General features: G+C 34.8%; 1 protein-coding gene and 1 non-coding gene across 3 annotated transcripts in view; one reads left to right on the top strand and one right to left on the bottom strand.

Moving 5' to 3' along the window:
• Positions 1 to 12849, bottom strand: part of LOC129762780 (L-dopachrome tautomerase yellow-f) — a 403523-nt gene that overhangs the window by 142704 nt on the left and 247970 nt on the right. The window lies entirely within an intron of this gene.
• Positions 2922 to 2992, top strand: Trnag-gcc (transfer RNA glycine (anticodon GCC)). Its single transcript has one exon. It is a non-coding gene; the product is annotated as a tRNA-Gly (tRNA).

Below are 12849 nucleotides of genomic sequence, written 5' to 3'. Positions count from 1 at the left end.
AAAAATTCGATTAACTCAAAAATTGCTTGTGGGGCTAAAGTTCGCACAAGAGTTTTGCTCCGAAAAAAAAATTTCAAAAAAATAAAAACTGCACAAAGCTTTCTATGGTAGGACTCTCAAAGATTTACGTCGTCTGGCGTTTGATTCTGCGGAAGCCAACAACCTCCAGCACGAATTCAATCAAGTCATAAACCTGGCAGGAAGAGATTGGGATTCTAGCTTCATGAGGAACCATCGTCTGTCCCTTCGAGCCCCACAACAGCGCTCCAAGGCAAAGCGTCGGAATCCTTAGAACCGAATCCAAGATGAAGAAGAAAAATTAACAATTACTTAAAAATTATTCAAAATGAATTTCAAATGAAAAATGTTTCTATTTTCACCATGTATTCAATTCAATAACGGTTATGTTTCGTTTATGTTTATATTTTCACAATGAACTTCAAATAAATATTGTTTTTTTTTCAACAATGAGTTTCAAATAAATTAAGTAAAGGTAACTATGTATTTATAAACATGATCTATATTAATGAAAATGATTTGGTGTCCGTTCCTCACGATTTAACTCAAGAACAAAGCAACGGATTTAAACAGCCAGTATATACCGCGAGTACAGATTTTGTATTATATTATAGAAATAATTTCTGTGGGATCTTGAGTGTTCGAAATGATTTATATCAATATATATATATATATATATATATATATATATATATATATATATATATATATATATTGTGAGTGGGACGTATTTCGCCGAGTCAGCTAGTTTGTTAATAAAAAATAATGCTGTTTCAAACATTAGACATTTTTAGAAATACGGTCAGTCAGTCCCCACTTAAAAAAAAATTCCACGTGGACCATAACACCCACCCATAAAACATCATACAGCACCCCCCTCCTCCCCACTGGATGGTGCCTACACACTCTGGTAATGATGCTTCTTCCGCTGGTAATGATAAAGCATTAATGTTTGTTACAAGTCACCTCAAAGGTACAATTCAATAAGTGCGCACTTGCGCTCTTGTACTACGTTTCGAAGGTAATGAATATAGTAACAATTTGGTAAGCAAATTGAATTTTATTTGCTTTTATTTTAAGAGTTATTGGACGACAACAGTTAGGTGCGCACTTTTGCCCCGCACTACTCTTAAACTAACATATTGTAGGCGTATCTTTTATTTCGGATTACTTGGCTTGTCGCCGGCCGTTTTTCGACATTATCGTGAAATTATAAATTGATATGTTTTACTAATTTCATCGTTAGTTTTCACAAGTTCTCAACCCTGTTCCACTTTCATATAATCTCGAAGATATACATACCTAAATAGATACAATATTTCTTTGTTTTATATATTTGTTCATTCATATTTTGTTGTAAATTTTGTATGTACAGGACTCGATTATATACAGACTTGATTATGATTCGATTATATACAATTTCGGACTCGATAACTTTTTTTTATTTTTTCAAATATGATTTATTTCAAGAAAAAATATTACCTTTCAACGTTAAGGTGAAATTTTAGTTGTTAATATATGTACAGTGGGGTAAAAATCGTGATTTTTGAAGATTTTGCTTTAATTTTCACCAAAAATTGTTTATATCGATATTGCAGCGAAAGTAAGGAAGAAGGAAGTTGGGTGTCAAAGAACAAATTGTAGAGGGGTTAGAAAGCTCCAATTCAATTAAGTTCAATATAAATTTTTGGCATGAAATCAATAATAATACATTAAAAATTACAAACTTTCAAGTTTTTACTTCCAAAATATTATTGAAATCCACTAATTTAGATGTTCTACTACCTGTACTAATCTAAAAAAATATTTTTTTAAAGCATAAAAAATATTTTTTTCACTCGATCATATACAGGATTCGATTATATACAGTAAAAGCAGCGACTGTATATTATGCACTTTAAAAATCCAAATTGAGCCGTACTTTTTGAGATAAAGAGGTAGTTCAAATCATCCCAATTTTCCCTACATGCCTAAATAGATACAAAATTTCTTTCTTTTATATATTTGTTCATTTACATCATGTTGTAAATTTTGTAAGCATTCAGTGAGTTTTGTACGTTATTGTAACCGAAACAAAACAACAAAAGAATGCAGAATATAGGGGAGCCGTGGGTAAGACGGACAGTGAGGGTATAATGAACAGGTAGTTGATTTGTATAGTTGCATTATGAATTTCAAATTTCTGTTGATGGGTAACTCTTCTACATGCTATTCTATAATATTCAAACCATCCTATGACAATGAATACTGATCAAATGTGGAATAAAGAAACAAAAACCGAACATCGAAAATGATTCCGCGTGTGGATGTAACTTTTGCGGCTTCGATATTAAGAATTTTCAGTGGTTTAATCGCAAAATTGAATTCGCTGATGATTATATTTCGGTTTGTGAGTTGCAAGAGAACTGATATTAGGTATGTACGGATAAGTAAATTCATTCGTAAGTGGTAAAATTAAATTATTTGAATAATTGCACTGGGGGGGGGGGGGGGGGGTGGGTGGTTGAAATGGACAGTCACATCCATAATCACATCCAATGCATGATGAATAACATATCCGTCTTACCCCCATCTCCCCTACTAGTGTGCTGTCGCCGGCCACTGAGTGATTGTGTTGAATTACTGTGACTGTGACTTGAGCCATCTCACGTCATTCGGTGCAAAATAAAGAAGAAACTCTATTAAAAGTTACAATTCAATGAATGTATGATAAAGTTGATAAATTTTATTTACATTCGACATCTCTTCGTGGTTCGGCTTCCCTGTTATTTTGCACTTGTTTAACCGTAAAAAAAAGAGTGTCCTATGTTTCATTGAGAGGAAATTCTTTAAGTTTAAATCAAAATTTCAAATAATTGCGAACTTACTACTCAAAATAGCTAATATTAATGAAATCGTTTCAAGCATCGGTGGTTCAGTGGTAGAATGCTCGCCTGCCACGCGGGCGGCCCGGGTTCGATTCCCGGCCGATGCACAAATTTTATCTTTTTTTTTTTTGGATTGTAATATTATTGATCAACTGGTTTCTAATCGGATTTTAATAATACAGTAGAACCCCGATTATCCGCGGAATAGTCGGGCTAGCTCCCCACGGATTACGAAAATCGCGGATAACGCAATAAAAGGCTGACAATAAGATGCAGAAAGATATTTATGCATGAAAACTATGTTTCATCAATACAGAAATCATTAAACTAAAGTTCTATAGAATTACAAATGAACTCGCTTTCGCGGATCATCCGCTCGCGGATAATCGAGGTTCTACTGTAGTTCATAATTTCTAGCCATGAGGTTATGAGAAGTATTCTTTTTCGTGACTGTAGTAACTATAGCAGGCATGAATAGGAGCATGCCTCTTCAATTAAGGCATGTTTTTGATTTACGGCTTAAAATGTTTTGCTATAACGGCATGAAATCGGGGTTTACAAAAAAATTATGGTGTAAAATGTTTTCAAATTGCACTAAATTCTTTTTTTTTTACTTTGACTTTGAGAAAAACTTGTACTTGTGTGATTTTTCGGTTTTCAAAAAAACTCAAACTTTGACGGCTGTGCGACACTAGTAAATGAAGTCCGATTGAGCTGATATGTTGCATAGTGTTTTCGTGCGTGCGGCAACTCTCGGTTGAGACAACGATACCTCATATCCATATCCCTAACCTGATCCATCCCACAAAAATTGTTGCCCCTCTAACCTCGAGTAAACCGCGAGTAATCGGTCGAAACCTACTAAACATAGATTTAAGTTGAAATTCTGTAAAAACAAATCATGAATTAGTGGCTCCGCAAAGCTCATGCGATTGAGCCTTACAAATAAATGAATTGGAAAAAAAAAATAGTGTTTTCGTGGGAATGAACATTTTTAAGAAAGTCCCGTTTGAAAATTCGAAAATTCATCTTTTCCCATACATCCATTGACACTCTAATGTACTTATCCTTTGACCTTTGACACATATTCAATGTAACAGTTCTTCCATGTTATTATTGACGTGGGACTACGTCTAACCGGAGTACATGGGGGGTAAAATGAAAACCTAATCACAGATCATGCAGAAAAAAATGAAAGATTACGAATGCTTATAACTCGAACATTTCCTACTGGATCGGAAAGATGTTTGCATCAATTGATAAGGAATATTTCTACGCATCTATCGCAATTAATAAAATGTTATTTTTCATTAAATAAACAATTGAATAACTGTAAAATGTTAAGCGTTATCTAAACGACCTGACTGCCTCGTTTTGATTGGCCTGGTGTACGGTTTCCCCAACACAGCCGTCTAAACCAAGCAGCCTTGGGTTAATCGACATTGCAAATACATGAAAAAAGGGGGAGCTTTTGCTCCCACCGAAATGTGTTCCCTAACAGAGATTTCAAAACCAAGGTGCCTGGAGGAAATCGGCATTACCAATACATGCATGTAGAGGGTATTTTCGTTCCGACTGAAATTTGTTTCCCCAACACAGACTTCAGAACCAAGGTGTCTGGGAAAATTGGCATTGCAAATCCATGCAGGTCTGGGGTATTTTGTTCCGACTGAAAGGTTTCTCTCTAACACGGATTTGCCTTCAAAACCAAGGCGTCTGAAGAAATCCTCTTTGCAAATAAATGCAAACTGCGACTACTTTTGTATTCGCTTGCCTTTGTGCAAACTATAACATGTTTCCCTAACACGGTCTTATAAACTTAGGAATATAGGAAAATCGTGCAGACACCAACTACGTAGCATTACGTCAGATTGTTGAGGAAAAGCGTCCACTTTTAGTTTTATTATCAGAAACACATATTATTGAAATTGAATCATTTGATCAATATAGTATTCCGGGATACAATGTAGCTGCTTGTTTATCGCATTCTAGACATACTGGCGGTGTTGCTATTTATGTCAAAGAATCAGTTCAATTCAATCTTCGCCTCAACGAAGTTATTGATGGAAACTGGTTTTTGGGCATTACAGTTGAACGTGGCATGAAGATGGGTAATTATGGTGTTTTGTATCATAGCCCCAGCTCAAGTGATCAGCGTTTTGTTGAAATTTTAGAAAACTGGCTCGAAATGTTCCTTGATTCTAGCAAATTAAATATATTAGCTGGTGATTTCAATATCAATTGGCGTGATGACTACAATTCGAACCATCTGAAGCGCTTATCTGATTTCTTCAATTTGAAACAAACAGTAAATGAGTTCACGCGTATTTCCAGGCACAGTAAAACTTTAATTGATCATGTTTATTCCAATTTTGAAACTATTAACACAGTCATTGATACCAATTTGAAAATAACCGATCATGAGACCTTAGTTATCAATATTGTAGATAATTTCGTGCCAAACGACGATTTTGTTAAATTAAAGTGCTGGAGGAAATATTCGAAACATGCTGTTTCGAATCTTGTGATGAGAAGCCTGGATTTTCCATTCGAGGTCGATAATTTAGATGAATCAGCAGCTGTTCTTACTATTACCTTGAAAACGTGTACAAATCAGCTAGTTACGCAAAAGTATGTATCTTTGAAAAACTCGAACAGCTGGTACAATTTGGATCTTTTGCGCCTTAAACGTGAGAGAGACAAATGCAAGCAACGTCTTCACAAACCGATCGTCAGATGGTTTCAATGGCAAAAAAGTATCCGCATATGACGTCAAGAGAACTGCAAGAAGAATTCAATCTTTCGATTGGTACGTCGACCATACGAAAACGTTTAATTGAAACCAAACTGCATGCATGAATCCAGAGAAAAGTACTACTACTTACGTCACGACATATTCGTAACCATATAGGCTTTCCTAAGTACCACGTGAATTGGGCTGTCGAAAAATGGCGTAACATTCTATGAACCGATGAGAGTAAAGTTTTTATATTTGGCTCAAGTGGCAAGCGTCTATTTATACAACGTACCAGGGATCATGGATGCTGTTTATTATGTGGAAAATTGAAGAAAAATGTCATGCTACCATACGCCGAGGAAGAAATGCCCTTGAAATGGGTGTTTCAACAAGACAATGTTCCAAAACACACGAGCAGAAGAACCAAAGCATGGTTCCAGGATAATAACGTCGAAGAAATGAATTGACCGGCTCAATCCAGTGACTCAAATCCAAATGAAATTTTTTGGGGTGACATAAAAAAGCTATTCGCAAAGCAATGCCATTAAATACGGAGGAACTCTGGGCTGTAGTTCAACAAACGTGGGCAGAAATAGCTACCAAGAGGTGCCAGAGGTTAGTGGATTCTATGCCACGCAGATGTGCAGCAGTGATTAGGAATAAGGGATACACTACAAAGTACTAACTTTACTGATAAATTTCACACAGAAAATGTCTTGAATTACTTGCACTTTTTGTTTTGGTTGTTCTTATTATTTTTTGCTGCTATTATTTCGAACATAGTAAAAATTAACTTTGCTGTATTCTAAACCAATTATAGTTATTTTGACCTGGCTGTAATATGTATTTGATGTACTAGTCGAATGCATCACAAATGAATAAGAAAGAGAAATAATAAACAGCAAAAGAATAAATACGGATATTATTCTTTTTAATTCCGAACAACTGCTATTATTTCGAACAGCACTGTGCGTACACTTGAGAGACACAAACTTCAGAAGGAAATGTAAAATAAAATAATCATTTGATAATTCTTCCGTTCACATATTTGTCCTAGGCATCATACCAAATGTAGAAGGACTGTCATTACATTTACTTGTAATGAAGAACATAATAAATCACAATGCTTGAATTGACCTTACATGGCATTTGTTCAATCTTTTTACTCACAAAGCCAACATATTGAATTCAATTGAATTCGGAAATTGTTTCATTCAATCAAAAATTTAATCAATACAAACAAATGAATACAAAGCTAAGATAGTCCCACGTCAACCTTGCGGTTACATCATAGATATAACCCACTTATTTTTTTATGTACAAATATATGTACTTTTTATGTATGTATTTTTATCTTGAATGACAAAAATGCATTTTAAATGATGAATCATGTTACATATTTATAAATTTGGAACCGATCCGATTGAATATGTATGGATTCGTATTATAATAAGTGATTCCTCATACGGCTTTTCGATTTGCGGCCAAGTTTCGTGGAACGTATCTAGGCCGTAAAGCGAGGTATGGGTGTATAGCCAATTAAGTCTGAAGAGATAATTGTGTTGGATTTTAAGTTGATGTGTATACTAATTGCATACCTGTCAGGATGATATCGACGATGATGTTAACTTTTTACATTGATGGTGTTTGACGTATATTTTTTTTAAATATTGTGTTTTGACAAGAGATTCTCGCTCAGCTGCAAGATAAGTATTCATTCAATCAATCTAGTTCACGATGAGTTGTGTAATTAGTGATGTCCGCTAACCGTTCGATTAATCAATTAATCGAATACTCTCTACAAAAGTCGATTATTAATCGAACGAATACTGTGCAATCAATAATCGAAGCGAACGAATAATTTAAGTCGATTAATCGATCCAAATTTAATGAAAAACGCCGGTACGCTTCTGTAGTTTTAGTTGTTTCAAAGGTGTTTTCTGCCTTCCTACGCATAGTTGTCCCATGTTACTTTTTGACGATTTTCACACAAAAACACAAAAAAACGAAAAAACACAATAAAAACATATAGTTTATTCCCAACTATTAAAAAAACAACATCAAGTTAAATTGTCCCATGTTAATATTATATTCATAACTGTCCCACCATGTAATTTTTGAAGATCCATATCGAATAAGTCGGTTCAAGCACAAGAATTTCATGTAACACATCCAGCAGGCTTAATGCATTCTTTTCTGGTTTGGAAGAACGAACTAATTCTCAAACAAATAAGAAACCGTTTAACAAAACACGTGTACACCTTGTTAGCGAATGCCTAATAACAATGAGATTTATATTCTGCGAAGGTGTTGCAGATCACTCATTTCTTCATAAAACGATGCTTCTATGCACAATCTTTCGAAAAAACACAAAAAAAATTAATGTTTGTTACCAGTATATCAAAAACAATATCCAGTTCAATTGTCCCATGTTGATATTCTAGGCATAACAGTCCCACCATGAATTTTCAAGCCCGTAATCAAGCTTAATTGATTCAGCGAGCGGATCTCATCACATTTAATTAAACAATAGTATAGTGCTCATAGAAACCCGGTGTATTGCTAAATTGAAATGCTTAAAGCTTTTGGTAGACAAATATGCGAGAAAACTTCAATTGCGTTTTTCTCAGTTGCTGATTTTGGAGCATGGGACAACTATGCGTAGAACGGCAGTTTTGGTTATATTGAATTTACAATGTAGTGGCTTTCAGTTCAGAATGTCTATTTGGATAGTACATAGGCAGTAAATAAGAAACGGTAGGTTTTTTTTTACTTTTTTTAACATTTTGATCTATTCTCTCCTTTTTTATACAACAGTTAGCACAGATAAGAAAAAAAAACATGAGCAGTAATCGTTGCTTTCTTCGGAATTCTCTGTGCTCGCGCTGATCTTTTGAATCATATATTTTGTTTAATTTGATAGCTGTATTTTTTGCGCGTTTGATGGCACGATACTTCGATTCTTGACATTCTTGTCATTGTAAAGCCCTCTTTGAGAAAATTCTCCTCAAACAATCAAAATTCTATCTCCAAAGATGCGGGTCGGAAAAATAGCTCATCCCATCGGGAACACTATTTCACGTAATCTACTATGAAGGGAAGAAATTCAATTCAACCTGGATAGAACTGGTTAATACTGAAAGGACGTACGGAATGAATAACGTAATTTATCAATTCGCAACTTTGGAGGTGGAAGGAGTTGGAGGTGGAAGCTTTTGATAGAGTGTCCCATGTCAAATTATTGAAAAAACTCTCAGATCAGTACAGCTTTTCCCGGGGAGCAGTTTATCTTATTGGGTCATATCTTTGTCAGCGCACCCAAGTAGTTGAATCCCAAGGAACTCTATCAAATTCGGTCAACATAATGTCAGGTGTACCACAAGGATCAGTGATTGGGCCATTACTTTTCTCACTATTCATTAATGATTTGCCCACTATTCTCAAATATTGTATGATCCACATTTTTGCTGATGATGTTCAGCTTTATTTTTGCTCCCTCGATAGCACGGTCGATGAAATGGCTCGGTTAATTAATTCTGATCTTGAGAATATCTGTCGGTGGTCAGAACGTAACCTACTCCCTATTAATACTTCCAAAACGAAAGTTATGTTTATAAGTAGACGTCAGAGACCACATTCATTGCCAAATATTCTTCTCAATAATGAAGTTCTAGAATATGTTGACAAAGCTTCCAACCTGGGAGTTATTTTTCAGTATGATTTGGAGTGGGATGCTCATATGAATACACAGTGCTCCAAAATCTATGCTGGCCTGTGCCACTTGAGGCTTACTGCAAGTATGTTATCTGCCACGGTTAAAATACGATTATTTAAATCTCTCCTACTACCCTACTTCACTTATAGCTTGGAATTAACATCGAATGCTTCTGTAGCTGCTATCGAGAGATTGAGGATTGCACTAAATGGGTGTGTTAGATGGATATTCGGAATTAGTACGTTTTCTCGAGTTTCTCATATTCACCATCAGCTATTGGGATGTTCTTTTCATAATTTTCTTAAAATGCGATACATCATCTTTCTGTTTAGAATAGTACATCATGGTCCCCTTTATCTTTCTGAAAAGCTTACTTCTTTTAGAGGCACGCGACCCCAAAATTTTGTTCTGCCACAAGTAAATACCTCTCATTTTAGAGACTCATTCTTCGTGGGAGCAATTATTCTGTGGAACCAGCTACCAGCTGAAATTAAAATCATTCGATCACGCGGACGGTTCAATCGTGAATGTATAGATTGGCTAGATGGAAGAAATTAGAAATTAGAATAGGAAAATAGTTGTTCATTGAATTCGGATCCAAAATTTAAGATGTGGTCGTATTGAATCCAATTGCAGAATTTAAAAAGGAGAAGTCCTTACTCTGCAAGTATCTATGAATGAATAAATGAAATGAAATAAAATGAAAATGAAGTTTGATGACTTTTGGCGGAGATTTTCTCAAAAAGGTCTTATTCAGATAGTCCGTTAATCAACACGAATGAACAGTCAGGAGTACAGCGAAGTACTTCAGAATCATTTACTGTTGTTTTTGCACCAAAGCCACCTTGTTTACCAGATCAAAACCCAATCGAGAACTCTCGAAGAGTGATCGTACGAATAGTGTATGTAACAATCCGTATGAATGCTCTGAAGAGCCTAATCGTGCGGTATCCTATGCGTGCAACGAGATACAAACTACAATATGCCGCAGCTTGGATGAAACTATGGGTTATTTAAAGTGATTGAGAACTAAATGTGATCCACGAAAAACTGGCTGAGAAATTCATTTTAATTGTGCAAAGCACTGATAGTTTTCTATCCGATTCTACTCATTTCACGCTACTCATATTGTATCGGAACAAAATCGTAGAATGTCGTCTTACGCAATATTAGTTGCATCTAAAACGTAATGGATGATTCTGGCAGCTTTGGTGTCAGAAAATAATCCATTTTTTTTTATTTCATAATAAATAATATAAAATGCATATTACGACAGGACGTTACGGCTTAAGGGGGTATTCTAGTGTAGAGACACGAATTTTTTCGAGCTCCGTAAGATAAAAAAAGAATACTTTTACTGTCTATTATATCATTATTTGTTCATCTATCTTTTAACAATGAAACAAAAATTGAACGGAAAAAAATATTCATAACTTTAATAGTTAAGAGCTGATGAAGTGAGAGGGTTCAAAAAAAAGTTGTGCCATGGCGTACACGATTCCAGCCCTTCTGGTTATCTGAAACAAAAAAAATCGAACAGATTCTGAATCAGTAAATATATGTTAAGGGATCGGTTATTTGGCATGGTTACTACATCATTCACAGATTTTAATATATTAGCGATTTCTTCATCCTCATGAAATCATGACATAATCATGACATTTCCTATAAATTTTGTGACATTCATGGTAGATACGTGCTATCCTATCCTACATACGAAATTTGTTTTATACGAAAAAGTTGACTTCAATACATATATTTTAATTTCAATATTAATTACCATAGTTTCGGGTAGAGTTTGTTGCACAATGCATAGCTTGTTTTCGTTTTTACAGCTGATGGAGAAATATTACAAACACCTTGGTGAACCAAACGGCAACTGCAGCACCACTAATAACTAAAATAATTACAAATACTTATAATGATTTATTTCAAAAATCGGGGATCACTATGTGCAATGTTCGAATTTTCGTCTCTTCATTTTCAACGAAAATTCTTTATCAGAGAGCGGGCTTTGGCTCTCTCTCTCTCTCTCTCGGTTTTTAAAACATAATCCGAATCTGTCATTCCAGATGCCGTAAGCTATTTTAGACATGAAAAAATGAAAAAAAAATACTATATTATGACAAAAATTGTTTTTCAGGCAGAAATTTTGAAAAATTATACTGTCCGGCATCTTTGAAAAAAAGAGAGACCTCCGAAACCTCAACTTAGATTTTGAAATGCACATTTTCAGTTAGTGTCCATCCTTCCCTTCTAGTGTCCGTCTTTTCCGACTCTTTCTTATTTTTTCGAAGATGCCTTCTTCTTCTTGGATGGCACTAGAGTTCCCTGTGGAACTTTTGCCTTCTCAACATAGTATTACTTGCGTCATTTTTATTAGCAGTCCTTATTTGAGATTTCTATGCCGGATTACACGCCTTGAATGTATTCTGGACTGGCAAGCTCACGCGTGACCACAGTGCAAGTCGGAAGCAATATCTTAGACGAAAAATCTCCCGACCAGAACGGGAATCGAACCCGAACCTTCAGCATGATAATATGGGACGCTAACCACTCGGCCACGGGAGCACGGGAGATGCCGGACACAATAATTTTATGGAATTCGCGAGAAAAATCCACTTTTACTTAGGGTGTTCGTCATTACCGCCCTTCCCCTACTATACTCCAAGATGGTACAACTATTTTTGACGATCTTTGTGAAACATCGAATTTTTATGAATTTTCGAAACTTCGAATTTTTGTATGTTAACAATAATTTTAGCCACAAATTATGAATTCTGATGTGATTTAAAATAAAAAAGCTCTTTAGCAAATCACTTCTAAAAAAAATATTTCTCATTTATTGCCTTTGTTATAGTAAATAGGCTCTTTTAATATGTTTGTCGTGTTATACCACCATGAAATGAAATTTTATGTATTTGCTTATAATTTGTAACAACTTTTCCTTTTTTTTTGCACATGTTTTTCGTTTTTTGAATATAAAGGAGGAATTTAATTTTTGATTCATCCCCTAAAAGTCAAAAACACCTTTCTAACATGAAAAAAATAAATTTATCCAGATTCTCTCAGGAGGTGATAGACGATCATATTTGATGAGAAAATCCTTCTACGCATATGTTCGAATTTCAACAATGACAGAGTTATAGAACTTTTTTTTTGTTTTCGGACTCTGTCTCAAAGTGTTGCCTCAAACTGTCTCTACATTAAAAAGTACGCTACGGAAGTCGATTCTGTTGCTTTCACTTGAAAGATGAGAAAATTAGGTACAAGATATAGTAGTGGAACATCTAAATTAATGAATTCTAATAACATTTTGGAAGTGAGAACTTAAAAGTTGATAATTTTAATGTATTATTATTAATTTCATCCTAAAAAATTATATTAAACTAGGTTGTTCCTATCAATTGAATTGAAGCTCTAAAACCGATCTACAGTTTGTTCTTTGACACCCAACTTCTATCTTTTCTATCTAATTCCTGGTGAAAATTCAAGCGAAATCTTCAAAAATC

Source organism: Toxorhynchites rutilus, chromosome 1 (assembly GCF_029784135.1).
Source record: "Toxorhynchites rutilus septentrionalis strain SRP chromosome 1, ASM2978413v1, whole genome shotgun sequence".
Taxonomy (NCBI): Eukaryota; Metazoa; Arthropoda; class Insecta; order Diptera; family Culicidae; genus Toxorhynchites; species Toxorhynchites rutilus.
The sequence above is the reverse complement of the archived record's forward strand: the minus strand, read 5'-3'. Positions and strand labels throughout refer to the sequence as shown.